General features: G+C 37.2%; 2 pseudogenes; both read right to left on the reverse strand.

Annotated features, from left to right (window-relative positions):
- Positions 1-17,721, reverse strand: part of LOC140516776 (probable E3 ubiquitin-protein ligase TRIML1) — a 237,614-nt pseudogene that overhangs the window by 38,389 nt on the left and 181,504 nt on the right.
- LOC140516668 (olfactory receptor 5T2-like) lies at positions 685-1,630 on the reverse strand (annotated as a pseudogene).

Below are 17,721 nucleotides of genomic sequence, written 5' to 3' on the forward strand. Positions count from 1 at the left end.
TCAGTTTGACGACTGTGTGCTGGCTACTTCAATACCTCTGTAATTTTAATTAACTTAAGTTTTAGTACAACAGAACATGACTAACACTTCAAAAGATTTTTAAATATTAGTAGGAAAATATGTTCTCTGTATAATAGAGTTTATAAAAACAACCCCGCCCCATTAGTGATTACATCTCCTAATTTTGTTTATGACTCGCAATACATTAACAATACCAGAAGTGATCATATTTAATTTTTGCCCAGGAAAGGTGATGGTTCTTCAGTAGCACAAAACGAATTCATTTTTCATTTCTTCTTTTGTAGATGCACGAAGGTCCCTGTCCTTGGACAGGATATTCGATGAATTTCAATTTTTGGCTTATACTGTTAATAAGGTGGCTATATTTAACTCAGCTGTTTGAAACAGCATAGAAATAAAACAAATAGACAGGGATATAGGAAAGTGTCTCACAAAAGAGGAAAACTGCTATTAAGCAAGACCTATGGATATTTTAAAAATCCTGAAGACATCCTTTGAAGGCTAGAGGTAAAATGCAAATAGCCACCAGAATCAACCTACATACACAAATGTAAACATAAAGATCAGATTGAATAACAGTGAGATAAATCAAAAGTTGTTATCTTATTTTTCGTATCTATTTTTAGTTTTATTTTATCCAGTCTATCGAATTTCCTACTGCTTTCATCTATTTACTTCAACATTTAAAAGATGATTAGTGAATTTCTTTTTCTTCAATACTTTTATTACCGCCTCTTTCACATCTTTGTTTCTCAAGCTACAGATGACGTGATTCAACATAGGTATCACAATGGTATAAAACACAGATACCATCACATCATGATCCAAGGAGGAACTGGAAGTAGACCTCACATACATGAAGAGAATGGTCCCATGGTAAATGGAAACACCTGTCAAGTAGAAAAGGCTTTCTTTCTCCCTTCAGCTGAGAAGATCCTCAAAATGGCAGTCAAGATGAAGCCATAGGAAATCAGGATAATCAGGATGGTGACGACCTCAGTTAAGCTCACAGAGATGAAACTAACAGTTCATTGACGTGAGTGTCAGAGAAGGAGATGGCCAGGAGTGGAGGGATATCACAGAAGACATATCTGATTACACTGGATGCACAAAAGGATAAACTAAATGTATCCACAGTGTGTAAAATGCCATGTAAAACACCTCATACATATGAACTAACGATGAGAAGCACGTAGACACGTGGAGTCATGAAGGCTGTATAGAGCAGTGGGTTACAGATTGCGATGTAGAGGTCATATGCCATGACAGCAAAGAGGAAACACTCAGTAGTCCCAAAACTTACAGAGATAAGCACTTGGGCTATACAACCAGAAAAGGAAATGATCTTATTGTCTGCTAAGAAATTGACTAACATCTTAGGGGTGATCACTGAGAAACAGCAGGCATCCAAGAAAGACAAGACACTCAAGAAATGATACATGGGGTTGTGAAGCCAACAATCCACCACAACCAACACAATCAATCCCAGATTCCCCACCAGTGCAAAGAGATAGACTGCTAAGAAGACATAGAAAAAGATGATTTGTACCTCTAGATGATCTGTAAAACCCATCAAAACAAACATGGTGACTTCTGCCCTATTAGACATGATTTCTTCTCTAAACTTTTCCAATCTTAGGGACAAAGAACAGTTGTGGATACTTTTTAACACTCACTTTTTTTTTTGGATTACTTACCACTTTCAATGCAATATGACATAGAATGCCTTTATTAAAGTCAATGTTTGGCATGTTTGGATCCCGTAGCATTGATCACATTAATAATTACATGTTATTGGTACTACATGCTACCTGACACATTGGTCAGTCCAAAGAATGGTGAAGGAAAAAAACATGTTATTGCTCCTCTTTTTAGAATCAAATGAGTCTACTGAGTGGGAAATGAATCACTTGTTTAAACTGATAGCTGACTGAGGGATTCTTTTCATAATTTATTCAGCATTTATGTACTTTAGAACAACTTTTGCCGTCAAAGAAAAAGCTTGCCAATACAGTACAGAGTTAGGGAATAAATAAACAGCAATTAATTTGTTTACAAGTTCACTTGGGTGCTTTGGAAATGATGATGACATATAAATATGAAAGAAAAGCTTGGTATGAATGAGAGACACAAGTTTTTGTTTTGTTTTCCTTTGGGAAACATATTTAAAAGTCAGTCTAAAATCTCATTATTGTCTTTCCAGTATTAAATGGGCCCAACAATGAGTGAATATAATTAATTTAAAGGGAAACTTCAGAGCCCTGCAGTGCAAGTATCTCATTTTACAGACGACAAGGAGACCCATAAACTCAAGTATTTTCCAAGTGTTCAAAAAGTATTCAATTGTACATGTGATAAGAGAAAATTGTTCTTGTGACATATTTATATTAAATGCTCAATTCACAGAATTCTGTAATTTTTTATTTCTTTCCAAAATTTCTCTAGCTTTTCATCCCAGTTTACTGGATTATAACTCCCTGTTACTACCTTTACATTGCAGGGAAAAGAACGTTTGTTTACTGTAACCTGAACTTGGTAATTCTATCTCACAGATCTCTTCTTTTCCAAGTAAATGAAGGACAGCAGTGCAGAGCCATCAACCTCACTTTCTCCTCCAGAGTCTTCTGGGTCCAGTGGCCAAATATAGTTCAGGACAGGGGAAAGAGGAACTTAAAACTCGTCCTCCCCCATAACCCAATGAGATGCCGGAAAGATTCCAAAATCCATGGATAAAAAGTGGTCAAAATTTCCAAAAGAAAGACTGATTAGAAATGATGCTTGAAGTTACACAGAAGTTTGGAAACCTAATATGTTTCAAAAGTCTATATAAACAGTAGAAATTCTAGATATTTAGTTACTAGGAATTTCATAAAGACAAAAATATCCATTCTATATCCCATAGTCTACATTTTTTTCTGATCACCATCCTTGTTAATGCTATTATTTTTTTTCCATTTTATGTTTATGGTATATCACTCAAAATAAAATAGCAGTTCCTTGAATGCACAACTTTCCCCCCCACCCCGCACCCCCGTCTCTATTACTTACCACATTTCCATGAACAGAGATTTTAATAAACTTGATAGCATGAAATTGGATCAAGGCTGTCTGTTATGTTTAGTTCATTTGCCCCTGTGTTGAGGGACCCGGTGAAATGCTGGCTTCATAACATGAGTGAATTGTATTCTTTGAAAGACCTCTGGTACAGCCACCTTAATGAGAGAATGAGAGATCATACATTGGGTGGTAGGGTCAGAAGGCCTTCCAACTGTATACTAGAATTTTCCACGATATTTTCCATAGATGGCATTTCTTCTTGAGTTTTATCTGGATTCAGTTTATAAGATTCTTGGAACTTGTAAGTTTTAAGGTCCTTTCCTGCTCTTTCATTCTGTGTTCTACGTTTTAAAGATCCTTTATCTCTGACACTCTAGGAACCCTAAAAATGCGTTGTATTCTAAGGTCTCTTCCAACTCTCATATTCTAGGTCCATGACGTCTTCAGGTTTTCTATTTTCTATTTACTTGTAGAATACACATTACTATAATGCTTATTTCTTCTGTCTCAGTATCAGAAATGATATAGATGCTTTTCATCCCTCAATTATTTTAACTACCCTCGCTTAATTAGTCTATGTTTATTATTCCTACCATTGTCTCTTTTCTGCACATCCCACTCTCTCAGTGTTGAAGAATGATTTCCAGTATATTGCCACCTGGGCAGGGGGAAAAAGACCAATAATGCCAAAATGAAGATGGTAGAGATATCATCCACTAGGTCAGCTATAAGCAACCAGTTTCCCATTTACAAAAGGTCGTAATTGATTTCTTGTTCTACTTTTAAGCTTTACAGACAAAAATGGGTATCAAACTCATGGGTACAATGTCTATGTCAATCTCAGCTGACTGAATCTAACCTTGACCCCATTCTTAGACCCACAAATTGCCTGAGACTGAGTAAATACAATTACTCTCAGGTTCAGACTAATTATGTAAATGTCCCAAACTCTCCCCTCCAGAGATTCCCAAGCTTTCTCTAAGGACTTTTTCTTGTTATGTAAAATAACTTAGGAGGGACTGGAGGGAGTAACTATGAGACACCGCCAACTCCTCCAACCTGCAGCTTGGCCAGTCCTTCTGCCTAAATATCTCTTATCTGCAGCCTGGCCAGTCCCTCTACCTGACCTCTCCTACTTGTAGCCTAGCTAATCTCTCTGCCTAACTCCTCCCACCTGCACCCTCGCCAGTTTCTTTTCTTAACCCCTCCCATGTGCAGCCTAGTCTTTCTTTTTGCTCTAGTACTTCACACAAACCCTGTTCCCAACTCCCTCCTCTCATACCTTACCACTTGCTCTGTAGCAACCTGGGCTGTAACTGACTTGCCGCAATTAAGGACCTTAATTTTGTTGTATTACATGTTGTCTCTTGTATTCAGGCTGGCATGTAGGATATTAAAAGACAGTTCAATTTATCTAGCCTTCCTAGAAAGAGGCTCCACTGGGAATCTAGAAAATATTGACTCTATGGAGCTTCAGAGGGAAGGTGAAGAGTCTTACACTTAATATAAGATCTTCAGTGTGTATTTATTGGCTCAACAATTCTACTAAGGAGACTGATCTAGAATAATAGCAGCACAGCTTTGATGAGGCTGGATAACAATAGGATAGAATGTGGTCTTTGTAATCTTATTATAACTAGGATGAAAAGGGGCAAATAGAAGAAATTAATTGTAGTCCCAACCATTACCAAGGTAGATATCAGAAAGATTCCAAACTCCATGGGAAGAACTGTTCAATATTTCAGGAATGAAAATTGATTAGAAAGAAATCTTTTGGAAAGGATACTGTTAATTACATGAGCATTTGGAAGATGGTGGGGAAAAATAGACACTAGGATTTGATTTTTGAAATTTGCCTATCAGAATGAAAATATATACCAAAATATTCTTCTAACAAGCCTATATCTTCTTCACATCAAGAATTTAATTACAGCAGGTTTCACAACTTATGGAATATCAGTATTACATCCGAAAGATACTTAGCTTCAACTCAACACATAGGAACTAATTTCTTTTACTTCTTTTCTGTCCTTAAGACTTTAACCTCGTTGTCCTGGCTGAATGATAGTCTTATCTTCCCTAAATAGGTAATTCAGAGGAATCTGAAAATGCATGGGCTCTGAATTCTCTAAATAAAATTCCTCCAAGAGTCTGTCTAATTTTGCCAATTGGTAGGACTCTTTATCATGACTGCACATTAATGTAAAAGAAATGGTAATTGTGTTAAAAATTCTACATTGAAATTCACACATTTACAATTTAAGTTATGTATTCTTCAATATAGCAGTAAGAATGAGTGTGTTTATACAGTGCTTAAAGTTGTGCAAAATATTCTTCATATGCTAACTCATTCAATCCTCACAGCAAAAGAGTGAGATAGATGAGACTGCTATCCTTATTTTACAAATGAGGAAGTTGAGACATAGAGAATTTAAATAACTTGTCCAGGATTATCTAAACAATAGGAAGTAAGTGGCTGTCTGAGGCAGGGTTAAAACTCAAGTCTGATTCTTCATCCACTATTAGAGGCAGCTAGGTGGCACAGTGGAGAGAGTTGCAGTCAGGAAGACCTGTATGAAAATTAGGTTTCAGAAACGTACCAGCTATGTGACCTTGGGCAAGTCACTTAACCTCTATTTGCCGTAGTCTCCTTAACTATAAAATGGGAGAAAAATTATTACCTACTTCCCAGGTTAGCTGTGAGAAGCAAATCAAAATTTTAGCACACTGCTTAGCACATAGTAGGAGCTTAATAAATGTTTATTCCCCTTCCCTTTTCCCCTTATCCAGTGTGTCAACCAGTTGTCTATTTCATGTAATCATTCCATGCTTCAGTTTACTCAATAGAGAAAAGGGGAAATACCAACAATAATTCTCTCTGTACATTGCAAGGTTTTTGTAAGATTATATATGTGTGCAAACTTATGTGCCATACAACATATGTCCTGACTGTAATTATTCTATTGTTATGAAGGTTAAGAAAAATTTGTTCCTGGGCCAGTTCATTCACTCTGCTTACCAGAGAAGCATAACACCATAGTAAATGATACAATTTACTGGCCATTGGCGTGACCTGGGTTCAGATCCGGAATCAGACACTTAAAATCACTGCAGAAAAAAGAGGACGTTAACTTGGAAATAGAAGGCATTTAATAAATGTATGTTGATTCCCACTATAAAGAGAGGAAATTGTACCTATAGTCTGGAGATCTGAGAATTCTTTTGAGGTTCATGGGAGATAATGGATTTTAAAAAAAATTTGTATCAATGTCAGTTGTTAGATAAAAATCCTTTCATTGAATGAATTACTAAAAGTAAGGAGTTTCTTCCAAGCATCACACTTTCATCCAAACTTCAGAATTTTTTTTTACTTTGCCTGTGGAATAGAGAAACAGAAAGCAAAGGATAAGCAGATGTCATCTGATTCAGGTCACTTATATCTGTTTTTCTGGCTTCTAAGGATTTCTCCTGGGAATGATCTCAGGAGATACAGCCCAATTTTCCTTGGGGGTGAAGACGCTGAGATAGAATTCACATAGGGCAAACAGATAAAAAGAAAGTGGTTCTCTCATGATAGATTCTATTGTATCTCTCCTCTACAGGCATTTATCTGCTTGTCCCTCATGCCTGGAATGATTTTGCTCCTCAACTACACCCAGTTTCTGTGCTGGCTTCCTTTAAGGCTCAACTAAAATCTTATCTTTTACAGGAAACCATTCTCAACCCCTTTTATTTCTATAGCCTTCCCTCAGTTCATCATTTCCTGTTTATCTTAGTTATACTTCTTTTGTATATATTTATTTGTAAGTTGTTTTTCCCCCATCAGATTGTGAATTTCTTGGGGATACAGACTCTCCTTCATAGCTTCAGTAATTAAACTTGTCCTTTTCACTGTATGCTTAATGACTGATTGATTGATGTCAAATTCCTGGTATTAGGTTTCAGTAGACATATTATAACATAACACAGGTTTTCTTGGGTTTTCTTGTCTTTTTTCAGTCATTTAGTCATTTTCAGTTGTGTCTGAGTCTTCATGAGCCCATTTGGGATTTTTTTGGCAAAGATACTGGAATGGTTTGCCATTTCCTTCCATGACTCATTTTACAGATGAGGAAATTGAGGTAAGCAGGATTAAGTGAAATATCCAGGGTATATCAGCTGGTAAGTGTCTGAAGTCATATTTGAACTAAGGGAGAGGGGTCTTCCTGACTCCAGGCCATCAATGTATCCACTGTACCAATACCGATTTGGGGTAGGTGATTCATATAATCAGATTAGCCACAATCTCTAAATTATTTTTTTAAATTTATATGGAAATCCCACTGGTAAGTCACGTTCTAAAGGTGAGGTCAGAAGTTTTGTTGAATTTGATAAATAACTCCAATGTACGTTATATTAAAAAAAGTTCTAAGTTCATGATCAATCTAAATGAGCTTTTCTTGAGGGATCAGACATGTTTTGTTTGTCCCTTTGAAGTTTTCTAAAATTAAGCTATGCAAAAGCATAATGAGGTGTCTTTGTATGCAGTAGGTTCCTCTTCAGTGGAAATTGATAGCCATTTCTTTATTAGAGAAATAGATGTGCCTCTGAGGTTTCTTCCAACTCTATGATTCAATGAATCATCCCTGCTTCTTTTCTGACTTTAGGAAAGGACTTTATGCAAGACACTCTAGGTACTATCTTTGCGATTAAACTCAGTAGCTGCTTTTGTCGGGGGGGGGGGGGGAGGGGAGGGAATCCCACAAGACTTTGAATCATAAAACCTGGGCTTTAACCCCTACTGATTGTTTGACCTCAAGCTAGTCACTACTCTCTGATCCTCAACTTCGGTATCTGCAACATCAAGGGCAGTAGATGACCTCCTTCAAGTACTAGGTCATATGATGCCAATCTAACGGACAAGGGCAATAGAGGTGGAAAACATTGACAATTCAGTTTGGGGAATGCGATTGACAGAAAATTGGGATTAAAGTGAAATTTGACAAATCACGGGACATTTGATAATAGGAAAAACTTATCTCAACAGTGGAAATTCCCAGCCTTCCCAGGTCTGATATAGGTGGATGTTAAGAAAAAATCACAGTCAGGAAGAGAGAAAACTTGTTTGTTATGGGGGAGGAGAACGTGATAAATAGAGGTAGCAGTTCTCTCCACTTTTTCTCTCTATCTCTGCTTTCTTTGAAAACCAGATAAGCTGATCCCTTGAAATGTCCACATTTAACTCATCCTTAAATACTTAACAGTTCCCAACTCCCTCAATCTCCTCTTGATTCTGATTGGCAGGTTAGAAGGTACAGCACTAAACTCCTTTCCAAAACGTCCTTTAGTGATGGCAGGATCTGGACTTTCCTCCTCACTTTCCATTTTTTTCATCTTAGGTTCTGCTTGGTTTGAACTGGTGTCTCTCCCACACACACGTTTTCTAGTTTTAGCCATAACCTTATAATGTTAGGATTCCAGGTCTGCGACATGATTGATGGGTAGAGATTCATACTCAGTTGAAAAGAGCTGGATCCAAGTCCTTCCCCTGCCACTTCCTATGATCCTTCACAAGTCATGACATCTTTAACTCTTGATTTTCTCCTCTGTAGTGTTGATATTACACAAATTGTTCAGGTCTTTCTCATTCCATTCTTCTTCAATTGATAAAAGTCCTCAAAATTATTCATTTTCATAATAGTAATGAAATTGTTTGTCTGGTTCTCCTTCACTTTACATCATTACATATGAGGTTTGTTTTTTTTTTTTTTTTGGTGGGAGCTGCGATCAATACCAAGACCGTTCATGATTTCAGAAGACAAACAGTTGAACCGTGGAGAAGTGATGAATTAGGATACCTAAGTAGAAATAGTCTCTGTGTGTGTGTGTGTGTGTGAATTTGACTGGAATATGCATATTTGTTAGCCCCCCCAAAGTGTTTTTAATTCTTTTTCCCCCTAAGAAGATGGGAGTAAAAAGGAGAGGATATAGAATTCACTTCATTGGGAAAAAATAGAGGTGGAGTGATACTACAATTACGGGATGTTATGTGCACATTACTATGATTTTATTGTATTGTTATCTTTATTTACTTGTTTTACTGTGTTATGAGACCTCTGATGAAAAAGGAGTAGTTTGGAAAAGTACATAATATAAAAAATTACATCAACAACATTTTAAAATTTAAAAGTATGTCCAAATACGTGAATAAGGCTCAACCACTTCTTGGGGCTTCTAGATATATGATCAATAATTTCATGCCTAACACCTTCTGTGCCCTAGGTAACATTCTAAAATTAGAAATTTCTGAAATGTTGTTAAATCACTTTTTGCGGCCTCCATAAATCCTTACACCACTAATATCACAGATCCAGTTTACTGGTATATACAAATATTTACATATATATATATATATATATATATATATATATATATATATATATATATATATATGCATACATACATACATACATACATACATACATACATACATACATACATACATGTGGGTATGTGTAACGGGACGAGTTAGAGCCAACCCCTATCCATTTTCAGGATGACCCACTGAGAGCCTGCCTAGATAACCTAAGGGCTTGTCAGTAGGGGTGAAACTAGATGGATTCAGGAGGAAGGGTCTCGTCCTTGTTTGCAACGTGGCAGTTCTTTGTCCTGGCTCCGGATGTCCAGTGGAGAAGACACCCATATAAGGAAAGGTGATAGGTGATAGGTTCAATGTAAAAGGTGATAGGTGATAGGTTCTACGTAGGGCTTAGGAATGTACTTAGGAATGTACGTAGGTAAAACTATAAATGCATGTGATTTAGATGAATAAAACGGGGTCTTCACCATCTTTGTCTCCCGCCCCATTTCATTACTCACGAGATCAAGGCCTCTTGCTGGACAAGAGCCTTGGGTCGGGGTTAGGGGTTCCCGTAAATGGTCTAGGGGACCCCAACATTCTGGCACCCATTTCGCGGGGCGGAAAAAGAAGAAGAAATCCACGGAACACAGCACAGGGCCAAAAGCGTAGTCCTTTAGCGGGGAAAAGACATACCTGTGTGCCCTGGGGTGCCTCAGACTGACCAATCTGAGAAGAATTTGGTGCACTCAGCCTCAGGAAGAAAAAGGAAAAAGACGACACCAGTCTCATGAGTAACCTGCTTCGGGAGCAGTGAAGTAAGACTAATCTTACTATGGGGCTAGTTGAATCAGTAGAGACGGCCGATAGAGAAACTTTTGTTAAGATAATTTACAGATCAGCTAAGACACAGGGGGTCGTCATTCAAAGTAAAGTGATCAGGGAGTTCTTAAACGAAGTAGAAAAAATTTGTCCGTGGACAAAGCAGAGACCTCCGGTCTCTATAAGCTCATGGAAAGTAGTAGGGGAACAGTTAACTAGCTATGACTCGGAAAATCCTGGGGATCTGGAGCTAGCAAGTTTCTTTATGTACAATATAGTAAAAGCGGCCCTTCAGGCTGCGGATGGCTGTTGTGATCGGCAACCCCGGCAATTCCCAGCCTCCACACAAACAACGCCTTCCGTTTCACCAGATTCCTCCCCTGAACCATCCCGTCCGAGTTCTCCCAGTCCACCTTCAATTTATCCTAATTTAGGACAGCTTCAGGAGCAGACTCAGAGGGAGGAGGAGAGAGAAAGAATGCAGCAGGAGATAGACGAGCTAAAGAGTAGATTACGGGACTTAGAAATTGAAAAGAAAAAATCAGTTAAGTTCAAAGAGGAAGTCAAAGTTCCCACCAAACGGGAGGACCCTGAAACAAAGAAAAGAGCAAAAGTGAGTGGGAAACAAAGGGAATTGGCACGGTCTCCAGGGAGAGAGAGCGCAAGGGAAACACCTAGTGGAGCCAGCAAGTTTAAATCACTCTTGAAGGAGATTACTTACTGTGGAAATTTGAATCTCAGAAAGTATGTTTGGAACTAAGTAAAAGAAATCAAGCCATAGGTCTAATTTGTGCAGAGGATTTCCGACAATCTTTTCTCAGTTTTTGAATTTTTTTTTGTTGTCTGTGTATGTGTTCAGTCTTTACATGTTCTGTGTGCGTGTGTATGTGAGTTATTACGGTCAGCTCCATTGTAGTTGGAATTTGGAATGTTATCTCTTCTCCCTCCCCCTCATCCCTTCTCTCTGATGGCTGCAGCATCAGGGAGGAGAATGGGAGAGAGAAAGTGAGAAACTAATCTTATATTATTTATATGATTGCTAAATGCAGTTTTACACAAGAAATGCAAGGAAATAATGCATGTGTAGTTTTAAAGGGGCTTTAATCAAAGCCCACTAGGAGTACAACATGGGTATGAAGTTTAAGGAAAGCATAAAAGCTCTGGAATTTATTGGAAAGTTGTTGGTAAAATTCTCTCTCTCTTTTTACATTCTAACTCTGGTCAAGTTATGAAGGTGGAGAGAAAGACAAGATGAAATTGAGGAAAAAATTTTTTCCCTCATATCAGAAAGACAGATTGAATAGCATTTTAATTATTTCATGCCTCACATAAAAGAGAAAAGTTTTTGTGTATGGGATACAACTAAAAGGTAGTTATTCTGGTCATATTTCAAGTGAAACATGTCACTCCTAATTGGACGTTTAAGACAGGTCAGAATTTATTGTATTATTTGGCACTAAGGCAAATTGAGAAAATGCATAAATCTGAAAATGAAAAAAAAAAGACACCTCAGAGATTTAACTACCAAGTGGAAAGGAGGGGACTGGCACCACTGGACTTTGTTCCAGAGTCTCCCTCACTTCCACTTGCAGTTTTACAACTTTTTCTGTTTCAAAAACATTTTTGAGGAGTAGACATAGATGTGAAATTTTCTTGAGTAAAAAATTAGAATCATTGTGATTTTTATTTTACTCTGTTATCCAGAAATGGTGTTAGAGAAAGCAATTTGTTATCTGAATCTTGTTGAAACTAAAAGATGTTGGAAAAATTGTGTGTAGCCATTTATGTTACTTAAAAATTTTATCAGTCCTACTAACCTTATCTTATAATGTTTTGTAATTGCCATTTAGAAAACCAGGTATTTTCACCGTTGCCTGTTTAAGAAGTTACAGCTAAAATAATTTTTCAGGTATAAAAGTTGTAAAATTGTTAACTAAGTTTTTGAAGTTGCTGTTTTTATGCTAAACCTAAAATTGTTAATTGATTACTATGTGTGGAAAGAAGATTGTTCAGCTTATATAATTCATAAACAATGAATGTGACTTGCTCAAAAGTTGTAATAGATAAGAAAATATTTTTAATAATTGACTTTTATAAAAGGACAAGTTTTAAATTTGAGAAGGAAGGATTTTAAATGGAAGCTCATATGTATGTGAGTCCTATTAATCTTCATTGCTTATTGCAACTCCATGGGAATACAAATAATTGTATTTGGCTTTAACTTGGGAGTAGTGAAATTTGCTGTTTAAGGTAAAAGCATTTCAGACCATAAATATTTTTGTTTAAGTTTGAATTTGAGTATAGTTGTCTGCATTAAATCAGTATCTGAAAGGATATGCCACAAGTTACTCAGAGGGACTGTGATCCTGCATCATGTACTGTTATCAGGTGAAATTTGTATCTGGAGAGGAAACACTGAGGGGACAATTCTAGACTCAATCTAGGATGGGATCCTCCTGGTCAGTTTCCGCATTGTGTCTTTTTATAAAGGAATGTTTTACACCTGACTATTCCTGAGTCTGGCTATAATACAGATACTGCATGATACCTAAGAATTTGGTTTGTTATAATACTTTGGGAATTCATATTCCTTAGGACATTTTTATACCAACTAAGTTTTAATAAATTTTAATTTTAAAAGGTTTATTTGTGATTCAAAGTGAAAAGACAACTATCATTTTAAAAGGTTTCATCTACTTATTAACAGCTTAATTTCTAAAGTTTTTTCTTCCAGAGTGAATATAATCAGAAAAAGATAGACAAGCTGATGAAACAGCGATGATCATCTATTCAGTTATGAGATTCAACTTAGAAATCTCTTTTGTTTAAGACAATACAGCTATGCTAGTGAACAGTAATAACTTATGCACTATCTTGTCTATGGTAGAAATATAAAGGAATATGAAGTAGTCTGAATGATCAGTTCTAGAGATTTGGAAAGCTAAATAAAAGCATGATCAAAATATATAAAAAGCAGATAAGGATGTTGGGGACAAATGGGAATCATCCAAGCCCCTCCTATCCTAGATAGTTACCAAGTATGTCAAGAGAGTGTGAGGAAGTCTGACAGTATTCTCATACCTACCTCACTTCTAGTTATTTTATTCTTACTCCTTTTTGGTTCTTGTTTGTTTAATCTTGGTGCCAGATTTGTATTTTCTAGGTTTCTTTGTCCAAGACCATCACCTATCACCCTCTGAATCGTCAAGTTCCTCATATTGGTTAAAGACACAACCCCTCCAATGTTGGGACCCTGTGAGGCAGGGTCAGCTCTACGTCCAGTCTCAGCAGGAAGCAGTTTCAGAAGCCAAGACCTTCATCCCTTATCCCAAAATGTGTTGAGTCCCATCAGTTTAAAGGGGGACAGGGTGAGGTGCTTGAGTGCATGTACTTGGGCCCTAGTTCTAATATTGCATTTCTCTTTATAAATCTTTCATATTTCAGGAATACCTTATAACCCCACAGGCCAAGCCATTGATGAATGGCCAAATCATTCCCTCAAGGTTTACTTGCAAATACAAAAAGGGGGAATTACACAAGGCCCTCAGGCATCTCTCAATTTAGCTATACATTAAATTATTTAAAATTCGATGATAAGAATCTTTCAGCAGCCATGAAATATGCTATTGCTATAAAAACATCAAAAGGAACTTCACTTCTAGAAAAAACACAAATAGAGAATGAAGGAAAACAGGCCATGTGGCGTGATGCAGAAGGACTATGGCATGGTCCAGGAAAAATAATCATATGGGGAAAGGGTTATGCTTGTGTTTCCACAGGAAAAGAGAAAGAACAGTGGGTACCAGTACGCAGGCTTCGGCTGATAGAAGAGAGAGACAACGGGAAGAAAATCACAGGGCAAGAGACTGAGAGCAGCAAAGCGGAGAAAGAAGCTGGAAGAACAAATAAGAAGTCTTTGTCTTCAAAATGAAGAAGTTGATTCTGTTTCTCTTAGTGACTCTTGGGGTCGGAGAAAGTCCAACTCCGACCCAGGAGACAAGTGGGGATACACATCACTGGGCGTTCATCCCGAATCCTCCATGGGTGAGGGCCATAAGATGGGGTGAAAAGATACCAACACTAGTATTACATGGCAGTTTATCACGCATGTTTGGGGGTACAGGTTTTGAATCTATAGGTAAATCAAATAGTTCACAGCCAAGGATGAACTTTACTGGATTGATCGCAGGATTACCACTCTGTCTTCAAAAGAAGGTTGTTGGACAATGGACTGGTACTACATGGGTTTTTAATAATGTAGCGGCCGATGCAAAATGGTGTGCAAATATAACTCTGGGACATGAGACTTTAGCTTATCCAGGGGACTCTAGACTTTTTCGCCTATGGACTTGGGTCATTGAGGGACAAGATATAGATAAAAAATGAGAAATAGGTTTGAGACATAGACCATATTGTACAAAAATGAATGGGGCACAAGACATGGGACAAAAACGAGAAGTGATTTCTAGATCTGGACCACAACGTAGCAAGAGAAATGATCCTTATGTCACCATTTATCATAATTATTCAGGTTTTGTATCATTTGAAGATTGTCAGTCACATCAATGTCAACAGACTGTGTTATTCTTAAAGCATTGTAAGGAGAGTCTTACCTCATGTCACACCTATCGCATTTTAGGCCAGATCGCTATGTCTCAGGATATCCTAGTCCTAGATATGTTACTAACAAGGGTTCTGATATAGCAGGGATTGAACGGGTGATTGCTGCTATTGGGGGACAGACAGTACAAAGTTTTGTAGGACCATTTATTATCGTAAGACCAAACGGTAAAATAATTACAAACCATATTAGTCTTACAGCGCGAGTGTGTTTAGGATCATCTCATGCCTTTATGTGGGATCGTGCAAGTCAGTCTACACTCGTGCCACATATGAATATGACAGGGATATTCAATTTAACTTGTCCGAATTGTTCGGTACATGAATGCATGGGGCCACAATTTGATAAAGGAAGGCTTTACATCATTGCTAGGCCAAAGTATGCACTCACAGTAGTGAAAACACAAGGATGGTATCACACTCCGGCTGACAATATTATGTCAGTATTAGATCAAAGGATATGCGATTCAAAAGATGTATCTCATGTGCAGTGTTAGGTATAACCTTATTAGTTGAACTAATTGTTAGTTCTACTGCTCTCGCAGTGTCTGTTTCTAACACACAGAATAGTGTCCAGGAAGCAAATGCTCTTCATGATCTCATGATCTCAGAAGGATTTCAATGTCAGGCTCAAATGGATAAGGAATTTTACAATGCTATTCGTGCTTTACAGAAAGCAGTACTGTTCTTGGGACATGAAGTTGCGTATCTAGAATTACAATCAAAGTTGCAATGTGATTATAGGTACAATACTTTTTGTCTTACTCCAAAACAATATGATGCAACTGAAATGGCATGGAAAAAGATTCGGGCTCAATTACAAGGTGTAATCAGTGATAATATGACCTTAGAGCTCCAACAATTGATTCAATTGGCAGAAAATATCAATCAGGCTTCCCATGAAGACCTACTTCCACATAAAACTGCTCAAAATATCTTAGATTTTTTCCAACATGCTGATCCCTGGCACTCACTAAAAACTTGGCTAATTTCATTAGGATCAGGAGTACTAACATTGCTTATACTAGTTGCTATTACACCAATATCATTAAAATGGATATTGTTAACAATCCATAATTCCCTCTTCTCCACTAAACATACCGTGTTGGCTATGAAAGAACAACTGCACCAAAACAAAAAGGGGGAATTGTAACGGGACTAGTTAGAGCCGACCCCTATCCATTTTCAGGACGCCCCACTGAGAGCCTGCCTAGATAACCTAGGGGCTTGTCAGTAGGGGTGGAACTAGATGAATTCAGGAGGAAGGGTCTCGTCCTTGTTTGCAAAGTGGCAGTTCTTTGTCCTGGCTCCGGATGTCCAGTGGAGAAGACACCCATATAAGGAAAGGTGATAGGTGATAGGTTCAATGTAAAAGGTGATAGGTGATAGGTTCAATGTAAAAGGTGATAGGTGATAGGTTCTACGTAGGGCTTAGGAATGTACTTAGGAATGTACGTAGGTAAAACTATAAATGCATGTGATTTAGATGAATAAAACGAGGTCTTCACCATCTTTGTCTCCCGCCCCATTTCATTACTCACGAGATCAAGGCCTCTTGCTGGACAAGAGCCTTGGGTCGGGGTTAGGGGTTCCTGTAAATGGTCTAGGGGACCCCAACAGGTATGTGTCTGTCATCACCATTAGTGTGCACACCATTAGGAAATGTCACAGGCTAGATTTCACATGCAGAGATCTCATTTTAACTCAAAGATTTAATTTACTTCTACTTTATACACCAACTTTCTCCAGAAAAGAACTAAGGGTCTATTTGGCCCTGTTCTTTTACCCGAACTTGATCTATTGTTACTCAGACAGAATTATCATAAGATGCTTTAGTTTTATTAATTTAGGTCATTTTTCCAAATTATGCATCCACGGTGCTTTGAAAGAAGGGAGGTTTATTATATCACTATTGCCATCATACTGTATTGAATAAACTAGAATCTTGTTAGATGTTCATTGAATTGAAATAATCTGAACTGGATTGGATTAAATTGAATTCAGAAGAAACATTTAGAGAAAAATATATATTAAGCTGAAACATGGTTTCTTAATTTGGAATCCCAAGTGATCCATGAGCTTAAACAAGAAAATTACATTTTTATCTGCACTAACTTTTGGTTCTTTTGTAATACTACACATTTTATTTTCCTATTTTTTTTGTGTGAAAAGCTCCAAAGGATTCAGCAGATTGAAAAATGGAGCCATGAAAAAAGGTTAAGAATCTCTGAGATATATCTAGGTACTAACTTGTCTAAAATCTTCACTATAAGAAATATCTTGATCATTAATATTGATATGAGAAGTTTGAATAGCTTACAAAAATGCATTACTATTTTGGAACATATTAGATTATATATATTCCAAGCTTATGGGGTAGCTAGGTGGCACAGTGGATAAAACCCTTGTCCTGGAGTTAAGAGAACATGAGCTCAAATTCAGTCTTAAATATTTACTACTTGTATGACCCTGTGTAAGTCACTTAACCCTATTTGCCTCAGTTTCCTCCTTTAGAAAATGAGCTGGAGAATAAAATGGCAAAGCTCTCCAATACCTTTGCCAAGAAAATCTCAAATCGTTCATGGAAAATTGAACACAACTGAAATGACTCAGCAACAACAACAAAAATTCCTGGTTTACACTTTTGGACTTTATGAGCAAGTATCCATCTTCTATACATTATCAATCTTTCTATATAGTAAGAATTTTAGAAATCTGTGAACTATAATAGCAAGCAAAGTAGGATTTTGTGGATTAATGAGAATAAGGTGCAAAGGAGTGTGTTGGAGTCAGGAACCATTGGCGTGTGAACCTTCATAATTAAATTTTCTATGTGAGCATTTGCACATCATCAAAAATAAATC

The sequence above is a fragment of the Notamacropus eugenii genome, chromosome Y (genome assembly GCF_028372415.1).
Source record: "Notamacropus eugenii isolate mMacEug1 chromosome Y, mMacEug1.pri_v2, whole genome shotgun sequence".
NCBI classification, from domain to species: domain Eukaryota; kingdom Metazoa; phylum Chordata; class Mammalia; order Diprotodontia; family Macropodidae; genus Notamacropus; species Notamacropus eugenii.